This window comes from Balaenoptera borealis (genome assembly GCF_965194805.1).
Source record: "Balaenoptera borealis genome assembly, chromosome: 14".
Taxonomy (NCBI): domain Eukaryota; kingdom Metazoa; phylum Chordata; class Mammalia; order Artiodactyla; family Balaenopteridae; genus Balaenoptera; species Balaenoptera borealis.
In genome coordinates, this window is record NC_138875.1 from 86238739 (window position 1) to 86247652 (window position 8914).

The window sequence follows — 8914 nt, forward strand, 5'->3', positions numbered from 1 at the left end:
CAAATCATCACCTTGCTCTGTGTGTGTGCACACGCATGTGTGTGCACGTGTGTGTGTGTGTGTGTGTGTGTCCCAGAGTAGACCATAAACAGACGTGGCATGAAAGAAATGTGAAGGTTGAGAACATCGGGTGATTTCTTTACTTAGCTACTTAAAAGCTGTGTGTCCTTGAGCAAGTTACCTGACCTCTCTGAGCCTCAGTTGTCTTATCTGAAAAATGTCGACAATAACTACACCTACTTCATAACACAGCTGGGGAGGAAGTGTGATAGCCATTCACCCCTAAACCATTTGTTGCCTTTCTGGTTCTCCTCCCCAGCACACAGTAGGATTGCGTTTCCCCACCCCTTGAATTTAAGTGAGGTCATGTGACTTGCTTCCACCAATGAAACATGAATGGGAGTGATAGTATCGCATTAAGAGCCCATGCACAGTGCACCATGATTCACTGCGTTCACTTCCCTTCAAATGTTCTGTTTACCAAGAACAGAGCTACTCAAGAATATATATATATTTTTTAAGATTCTTGGCCTTCCCTGGTGGTGCAGTGGTTGAGAATCCGCCTGCCAATGCAGGGGACACGGGTTCAAGCCCTGGTCTGGGAAGATCCCACATGCCGCGGAGCAGCTGGGCCCGTGAGCCACAACTACTGAGCCTGCGTGTCTGGAGCCTGTGCTCCGCAACAAGAGAGGCCGCGATAGTGAGAGGCCCGCGCACGGCAATGAAGAGTGGTCCCCGCTTGCCGCAGCTAGAGAAAGTCCTCGCACAGAAACAAAGACCCAACACAGCCATAAATAAATTAATTAATTAATTAATTAAAATTTTTAAAAAAAGATTCTTTTCCATTATTATTACAAGATATTGAGTAGAGTTCCCTGTGCTATGCAGTAGGTCCTTATTGGTTATCTATTTTATATACAGTAGTTTGTATCTGTTAATCCCAAACTCCTAATTTATCCCCCATCCCCCCTTCCCCCTTTCATAACTATAAATTTGTTTTCTATGTCTGTGAGTCTATTTCTGTTTTGTAAATAAGTTCATTTGTATCATTTTTTTTTAGATTCCACGTATAAGTGATATGATATTTGTCTTTCTCTGATTTACTTCCCTTAGTATGATAATTTCATCTTCTTACAAGTACAGCAGTCCTATTGGATTAGGGCCCACCCTAATGACCTCATTTTAACTTAATTACCTCTTCAAAGACCCTATTTCCAAATACAGTCACATTCTGAAGTACTGAGGGTTAGGACTTCAACATATGAATTTTGGAGGGGACACAATTCATCCCATAATGCTTGGTTACCCTCCTTTGACAGCGCACAAGGAACTGAAGTCCTGCCGACACTATGTGAGCACATAAGCGATCCTTCCCCAGTTGGGCCTCCAGATGAGACCCAGTCCAGCCAACACCTTATTGCAGCCTTGCAGAGGAACCAGCTAAGCCGAGTCCAGACTTCTGACCTACAGAAACTGTGAGATAAGAAGTGTGGGTCATTTTAAGCTGCTCACTTTGTGGTGATTTGAAAAGCAGCAGTAGACAGTGAACACATCGAGTCGTATCAGCACACTTGTCCAACTTCGTTGCCTTCTGCGGACGCTCAGCACAAAAGCTTCTATTTCCATATTCTCAAGATATTCTTCTGGAAGAACTTGAAGGACCTACGTTATTCTTCAGGTTCCTCTTCTGTTTAACCTGATAACTCATCCCACTGGGCTCTCAATCCTTCACTGAAGTGATGGAATTTTGTTTTTATCAAAGTGTTTTCACATGCTTCGTTAATCAGTCAGTTCATTTGCTTGTTGGGTTTTTATCTTCTTTCCAGTCACACAAGATAACTGTTCCCTCCTAAATGCAGCTGGGAAGGTGAAGGTCAGAGAGGTGATGCAATCGTTGAAATAGACTCCATTCTCTGGGTACCTTTCACATCACTAATCCACGGTGCTCTGCAGCAAGCTTGTTGGGGCACAAAGATGCTCTTTGAAAAAGGGATTCAATGGAAAACTGCAGCTCCACTTAGAGATGCACATTGGGCATATTGAAGGCACTGGTAAATCCAGCACAGGGAGAAACCACTTCAGTGCCTTTTGAGCAACGCTGCTCTGATGCACACGGTGACATTGCAGGGTAAGTAAAATTATCCCTATTTTCCAGATGAGAACATTGAGGCTTATTCTAGCGCCTTGCCCAAGGTCCCCCAGTTGATACAGTCAGCCTGGGAGTCAGACCCAGGCTGGGAACACCAGAGCCTGTCCCCATATGACTTCTTACACCAAGCAAGGAATTGAATATGGCTTCAGCAGATCCTAAGGGGTTGGTTAAGGTCAAGAATTTGCTGGAACAAGGGCAGGGGCTGACTCGGGGGCCAAGTTGATGTTTTTTCTGCTGAAAATATCCCCTGGGTGAAATTCCAGCCATCTCCTTTTGCTTTTAAGAACTACAAATACATATATTTTTTAAATTTTTATTTTCTTTAAAATGAAATGGGATGAAGGAACTGGCCATCTGGGCTCTGGTGCCCACTGAACTAACATGTGCCTTTTTCCCCAGAGATCTTGCTGGGAATAGTAATACTGTTATTAATAATGGTTCACATATAGTGAGCCCTCGTATGTGCATGGGGTGTGTGCTGTGCTAAGCACTGGACAGTAGTTTCTCATTTAATCCCAACAAGAACCCTGTGAAGTTAGGACTGTTCATGCTCCATTTTGCAGATGAGGAAATTGGGGCATGTAGAGATCAAATGGCTTGGCGAATACCAGGCCAGGAACAAGAGGCAAATGGCCTTCAGACACAGTGGGAGGAAACTTCGTGAGACCGTGTAGAGAATTGCCAAGAGTTAGAGAGATTGTGAACCTTGCCAATATTAACATTGACTACCGGGCCTTGGTTAAAAACAGCAGCTGTTTTTACCACGTGCCTCGCGCTGTTTGCAGGCCTTTGTCTGTATGCAGTTGTTTAGCTCTCAGGACAATCCAAGAAGGGAAGAAATGTTATCATCATCCCTATTTTCCAGGTGATGAAACTGAGGCGCAGAAACGTGGAGTGCCGTGTCCATAGCTAAGAAGCGGCGGAGCTGGGACTCCAGCGCAGAGCCCTGTGTCCTTAACCTTGCACTCCACTGCCTCTCTGGGCCTCACCTCTTTTCTTTCCCGTGTTAGCGCATTTTGCAAAGGCAGAAACTGAGCCTCTGCAAGGTGATGCAGGTTGCTCAGAACCACACAGCTACATGGAAGCAGACTCAATACCTATCCGACCCAGAGCCAGTGTTCTAACCACCAGGCTCCCCCATCGCTTCCCGGGAGCACCTGATGCCAGGCCAGAGGTGAATGGGTTTCGCCTTCACTGTGCCACATGCAGCTTGACCAGACAGGCCCCGATGGACCCCACCCTTTCCAGGCCCATTGCCACTCTCTGCTGAGATAATGCTGACCCAAAAGATCAGAGGCAGAAGATGGCTTGGTGCTTTTCACATCTGCTGCTTGCTCAGCATTCTTGCTGAACTTAAAAAAAAAAAAAATCCTTGAGAATGCCAGAACCAGAGCTGTAGCTTGCTTAAAATGAAAAAAAAAGAAAAGAAAAAACTGATAATGTCAGGAATCTTTCTTGCAAGCCAATGCAAATCAAACGAGCTTAAGCAGAAAAGGGAATGTATTGGCTCAAGTAACTAAAATTCCAGGAATAGTTTCAGCTTTAGGCATAGCTGGATCCAGGGGCTTAGATAATGTCATCAGGCCTGAGGGTCTCTCTCTCTCTCTCTCTCTCTCTCTCTCTCTCTCTCTCTCTCTCTCCATGTTGGCTTCACTCACAGATGCCACATGGTGGCAAAATGGCTGCCAGGAGTTTTATGCTACAACCCCCAGATGGGGCTCTAACAGGAAAGAGATGCTCCCACAGCCAAGTCTCCAGGATCAGCCCTAATTGGCTATCCTCGACCAATCACAGAGGTCAGAGGAATGCAGTAAGCTGATTGGCTTAGATCAGAATCCTCCTCCCTGGAGTTGGGGATGCACCATTTTTGGACTAAGAGTGGAAGGCTGGGTCTCCTGAAGACAAATAGGGCTGCTGCCAGAAGCAGGAGGAGCAGGTGCTGTGAAGACAGACACAGATGCTCACTAGGCCAAGAAGCGAATCAGACCCTGTGTGCCGGCATCTTCTGTTTGCCTGCCTCACTTTCCTCCTTCCTGCCGCCGGCTCTCTGCCTGGAGGCTGACCTACACCACCCGCAGCCCGCTTCTCTCCGCCTTCTGTATGGACTTGGCCGATGCGGAGCGCCTGCAGGACTCTGGGGGAGAGTGAGGTCAAGGGCTCCCTGGGGCTGGCTGTTTGCTTCCACTCAGGGGCACCAGGCCTCTCAAGGCAGCAGATGCTACATCCTCTCTCCTGCTGGTTTCTGGAATTTTCCCTCCCCTCCTCCCTTCCAGCCCAGCTCCTCCATTTCTAATCCAGGATTTCCCCCGGGGCGTGCCCACACCTTTGCAAATAGGCCCTTTAGTCAACCCTCCTGGAATTACCCTTCTGTGACTGCGCCTACATTTCCTGAAGTCTGGCTCCCAGAAAAGATGCCGAGAGGAAATCCAGTCCGGGCTGGGACACCTGCCTTCTCCCGTGATCCTCCTGCCCCGGCCCCGCCCCCAGGCACCTCGACCCCACCTGACCTTCCCCAAATCCGGAAAGCCAGTGAGTTGGGGAAAACAAAAAAGTTCTGATGCTGGCACAACAGTGTGAATGTAACTTAATGCCCCTGAAGTGCACACTTAAATATGGTGAAAATGGTACATTTTATGTTATGTCTATTTTACCACAATTTATTTAAATGCTTGGGCGGGGGAGGCGGGGGAGAGCCAATACACACGAAGCCTCCTCCACCCAGGGGCCCATTTCTGACCCCCCTCCCCGAAGGGGGCGGTTCTGGAGACTCCTGCTCGGAGGCACTTGATGAGGGAGGCGGTCTCCTCTGAATCAATGCCGTATTGATTCTTGTTTTGTGGAGAGAACAAGGCACAGGCTGATTTCCTTCCAGTGGATCTGAACTTCAGATGCCCACAGGCCTCGGGTACGAAATGATGCAAACCATTTCCGCAGCCAACAGGGAGGCGCCCCGGCAACCCGGCCGTGGCCGTCCAGGGGGCGGGAGGGCAGAGAGAGAGGCGTTTGGCAAACCCGATCTGGGAAGGAGCCATGGTGACACGGTCCCATCAGAAGCCCAATTCCCCTTCCCGGCGCGGGAACTGAGTCACCCTGCCCGCGCCCCCTCCCCGCCCCCCCCCCCAGCAGCTGCTCTTCCTCCTGTGGGCCGGGAATGCCCTGGTTCTGAGGTCAGACGCCCACGGTCAGCAAATGAAGGATGATCCCTTCCGCTGGGAGAAATGAGGACCGAGACCACACGGCAGCCCAGGTTCTAGATGCTGGTGATAAAGAAGTGAGTCCAGAGACCAGCGGCTGCCTTCACCCAGCTGGCATTCCAGAGCACCTCGGAAATATAAGTGAGCCACATGCAGAATTAAAAATTCCCTGTAGCCACGTTAAGAAAAAAAAAAAAAAGGCAAAAGAAACAGATGAAATTGTATAGCACAGGGAACTCTACTCAATATTCTGTGATAACCTATGAGAAAAGAATCTTAAAAGGAATGAATATATGGGGCTTCCCTGGTGGTGCAGTGGTTAAGAATCCGCCTACCAATGCAGGGGACACGGGTTCGAGCCCTGGTCCGGGAAGATCCCACATGCCGCGGAGCAACTAAGCCTGTGAGCCACAATTACTGAGCCTGTGCTCTAGAGCCCGCAAGCCACAACTACTGAGCCCACGTGCCACAACTACTGAGCCTGTGCTCTAGAGTCCGCGAGCCACAACTATTGAAGCCTCTGCACCTAGAGCCCGTGCTCCGCAACAAGAGAAGCCACCACAATAAGAAGCCCGCGCACCGCCGCGAAGAGTAGCCCCGGCTCTCCATAACTAGAGAAAGCCCGCGCGCAGCAAGGAAGACCCAGTGCAGCCAAAAATAAATAAATAAATAAATAAATTTATTAAAAAAAAGAAGAATGAATATACGTATAACTGAATCACTTTGCTGTACACCTGAAATAACCCAACATTGTAAATCAACTATACTCCAATAAAATTAAATTATAAAAAATTATTTAAAAAAAGAAACAGATGAAATTAAGTTTAACGTTTTATTTAACCTAATCGATCCAAAATATTATTATTTCAGCATCCAATCCACATGAAAAACTATCAGTGAGATATTTACATTCCTTTTTTTCATATGAACACTTTGGAATCCACTGTATATTCTACATTTGCAGCCCATCCCAATGTGGATGGTCAGTTCTCATCGGAAATACTTGATCTGTAGTTCGACTTCATAAAAATGGACAGTCAGGAAGGTAGATGGACCCACCTGAGTTGTTCTGCAGAGACTGAAGTCTTCCAAGCACTGCATATCCAAAAATCCTTTTGTTTTAATATTTGCGTCCACATTTGTCTAAACCAGCTGGGTTTTTCATTTTAAATTTAAATTGATTAAAATTAAGTAGAATTTAAAGTTGTTTTGCAGTCTCACCAACCACATTTCAGGTGCTCCGTAGCCACATGCAGCTATTGTTTTGGGGCAAGACAGGAGAGAGACGATTAAAATATATATAAATAGAATCATTTCGTGTACATGGAATCACACAGTAGGTCCTCCTTTTGTATCTAACTTTTTTCATTTAGCATAATTATTTTGAAAGTCATCCATGTTGCTCCTTTGTGTGTTTATATACCTATAATTTTAACCAAATGGAGGTTAGTGCTAACAAAGAAATAAAGCACAAAAGGCAAGGCCGAAGAGGGGTCTGGAGTTCTTTTAGACAGAGAAGAGATCTGGGCAGGCCTCTCCGTGGAGGTGACATTTGGGCAAAGACTAGAAGGCAGTAAGGGTCTGAGCCATGTTTGGATCTAGGGGAATAGGGACTAGGCAGTGCAAAGGTCCTGAGGTAGGAGTATGCCTGGTGGGTCCAGGAAGCAGGGCAGAGGTGGGGAGGGCTGGAGTGGATGGAGGAGGGGGAGAAAATGAAATCAGAGGGGTCTCAGGGCCAGATCTTGTGGATCTTGTGGGACTTTGTAAGGACTTGGGCTCCCAATCTGAGAGTATTGGTCTCCTCACTGGTCTCCACTGTCCCTTCCCCAGTCCATTCTCAGCTCAGTTTGCCCTCTTCTTGTCTGGTTTCTTTCATCCTGCGTCGTTATGCTGAGAATCACCCATATTGTTATGTGTATCAATAGTTCATTTCTTATTCTTGCTGAAGAGCAATCCATTGTGTGGCTAAACCACCGAATGTTTATCCATTCACCTATTGATGGACCATTGTTCTATTTCCAGTTTTTGGTTAGCCCAAAAAAAGCAACTCTGAACATTCACGTACAAGTGTCCCTGTGAACATACGCTTTCATTTCTCTTAGGTTAAGTACCTAAAAGTGGGATTGCTTGGTCCTATGGCAGGTATATGTTTAACCTCTTAAGAAACTCCCAAACTGTTTTCCAAAGCATTTTACATTCCTTCCAGCTGTGGATGAGAGTTCCCATACCTCCACGTCCTCATCAACCCTTGATACTGTCCGTCTTTTTAAGTTTAGTCATTCTAGTTGGTGTGCAGTGGTATCTCATCATGATTTTGGACTACGAGATCTTTCAGGTCCAGAACATTCACTCATGCATTCAACAAATATTTTCTGAGCACTCAGAAAGCCCCAAGCACTGCGCTATGCACAGCTATGAGTGAAAGCAAGCACAATCTTGTGGCGTGCTCGGTTTTGTGTATGAGACTGACATTTACCAGTTGTTGAACCACAGGAGCTTTAAAAGCACGTGATGCTAGGAGAGTGTGAAGCAGGAAAGCATGATCTGCTCTTGGGGGGAGGGAATCGGGGCAGGCTCCTCTGAGGAAATGGCATAGGAGTTGAGCTCTGCATAACGAGGAAGAACTACCTAGTTGAGGGGGGAGGAGGCAGGGAAGAGAAGTCCACATACAAAGGCCATGAATGAACTGGGATGCTTTTGGCTGCAAGTAACAGCTATGAAGAAATTTAATTATCTCATATAATAAATAAGAAGCCTGGAGAGCATCAGTTTCAGGATGATTTTGGCTCCACAGTCAAGGGACTTCCCTGGTGGTCCAGCGGTTAAGACTCCATGCTCCCAATGCAGGGGGCCCGGGTTCGATCCCTGGTCAGGGAACTAGATCGCACATGCTGCAACTAAAAGATCCCACGTGCCACAACTAAGACCCAGCACAACTAAATAAATATTTAAAAAAAAAAAAAAGAACCTAGGAGTTTACCGACTTTCTGCCCTACCAAACTCAGTGGGTCAGCCACGTTTAGCCTCATAGTCATAAAAAGGTTGCTGTGGCTCCAGGCAACACTCCCTCACACAACAGTGAACCCAGCAGGAAAGAAGGGTGTGGTAACAAGAAGAGCTTTCTTCTCATGTGCTTCTCTCTAATTAAGGGGGGAAGTCTGTCCCCAGGAGAGTTCCCCTAACATCTCATTGGCTAGACCTGATTCTCATGCCCACCTCAGATCAACAAGAAATAGGATTTCCTTGGACCTATCTGATTAATCTCCTGGGAGAGGGCAGCTCATTCCCCCAAATAAAATCCAGGCTCTATTGGAAAAGAAAAACAGGGAAGAGTTGCTGGCACCAGGGCCTGCCTGGCTCATAGATTACTATTTAACTGAATTGGCTGCCATCTTAGGAATGTTTAGGTTACTGGCCTGAGAGAATTCACCTAAGGCAACATGGCAAAAAGTGAGGGACAGTCCAGGTGGCCTCATTTCATACACCAAGACTTGATTCTCCCAAGAGGGCCCAGTGGGGGGCACAGCTGGAAGCAAGGGGTGAGTTACATGAGCCCACCCCGAGGCTT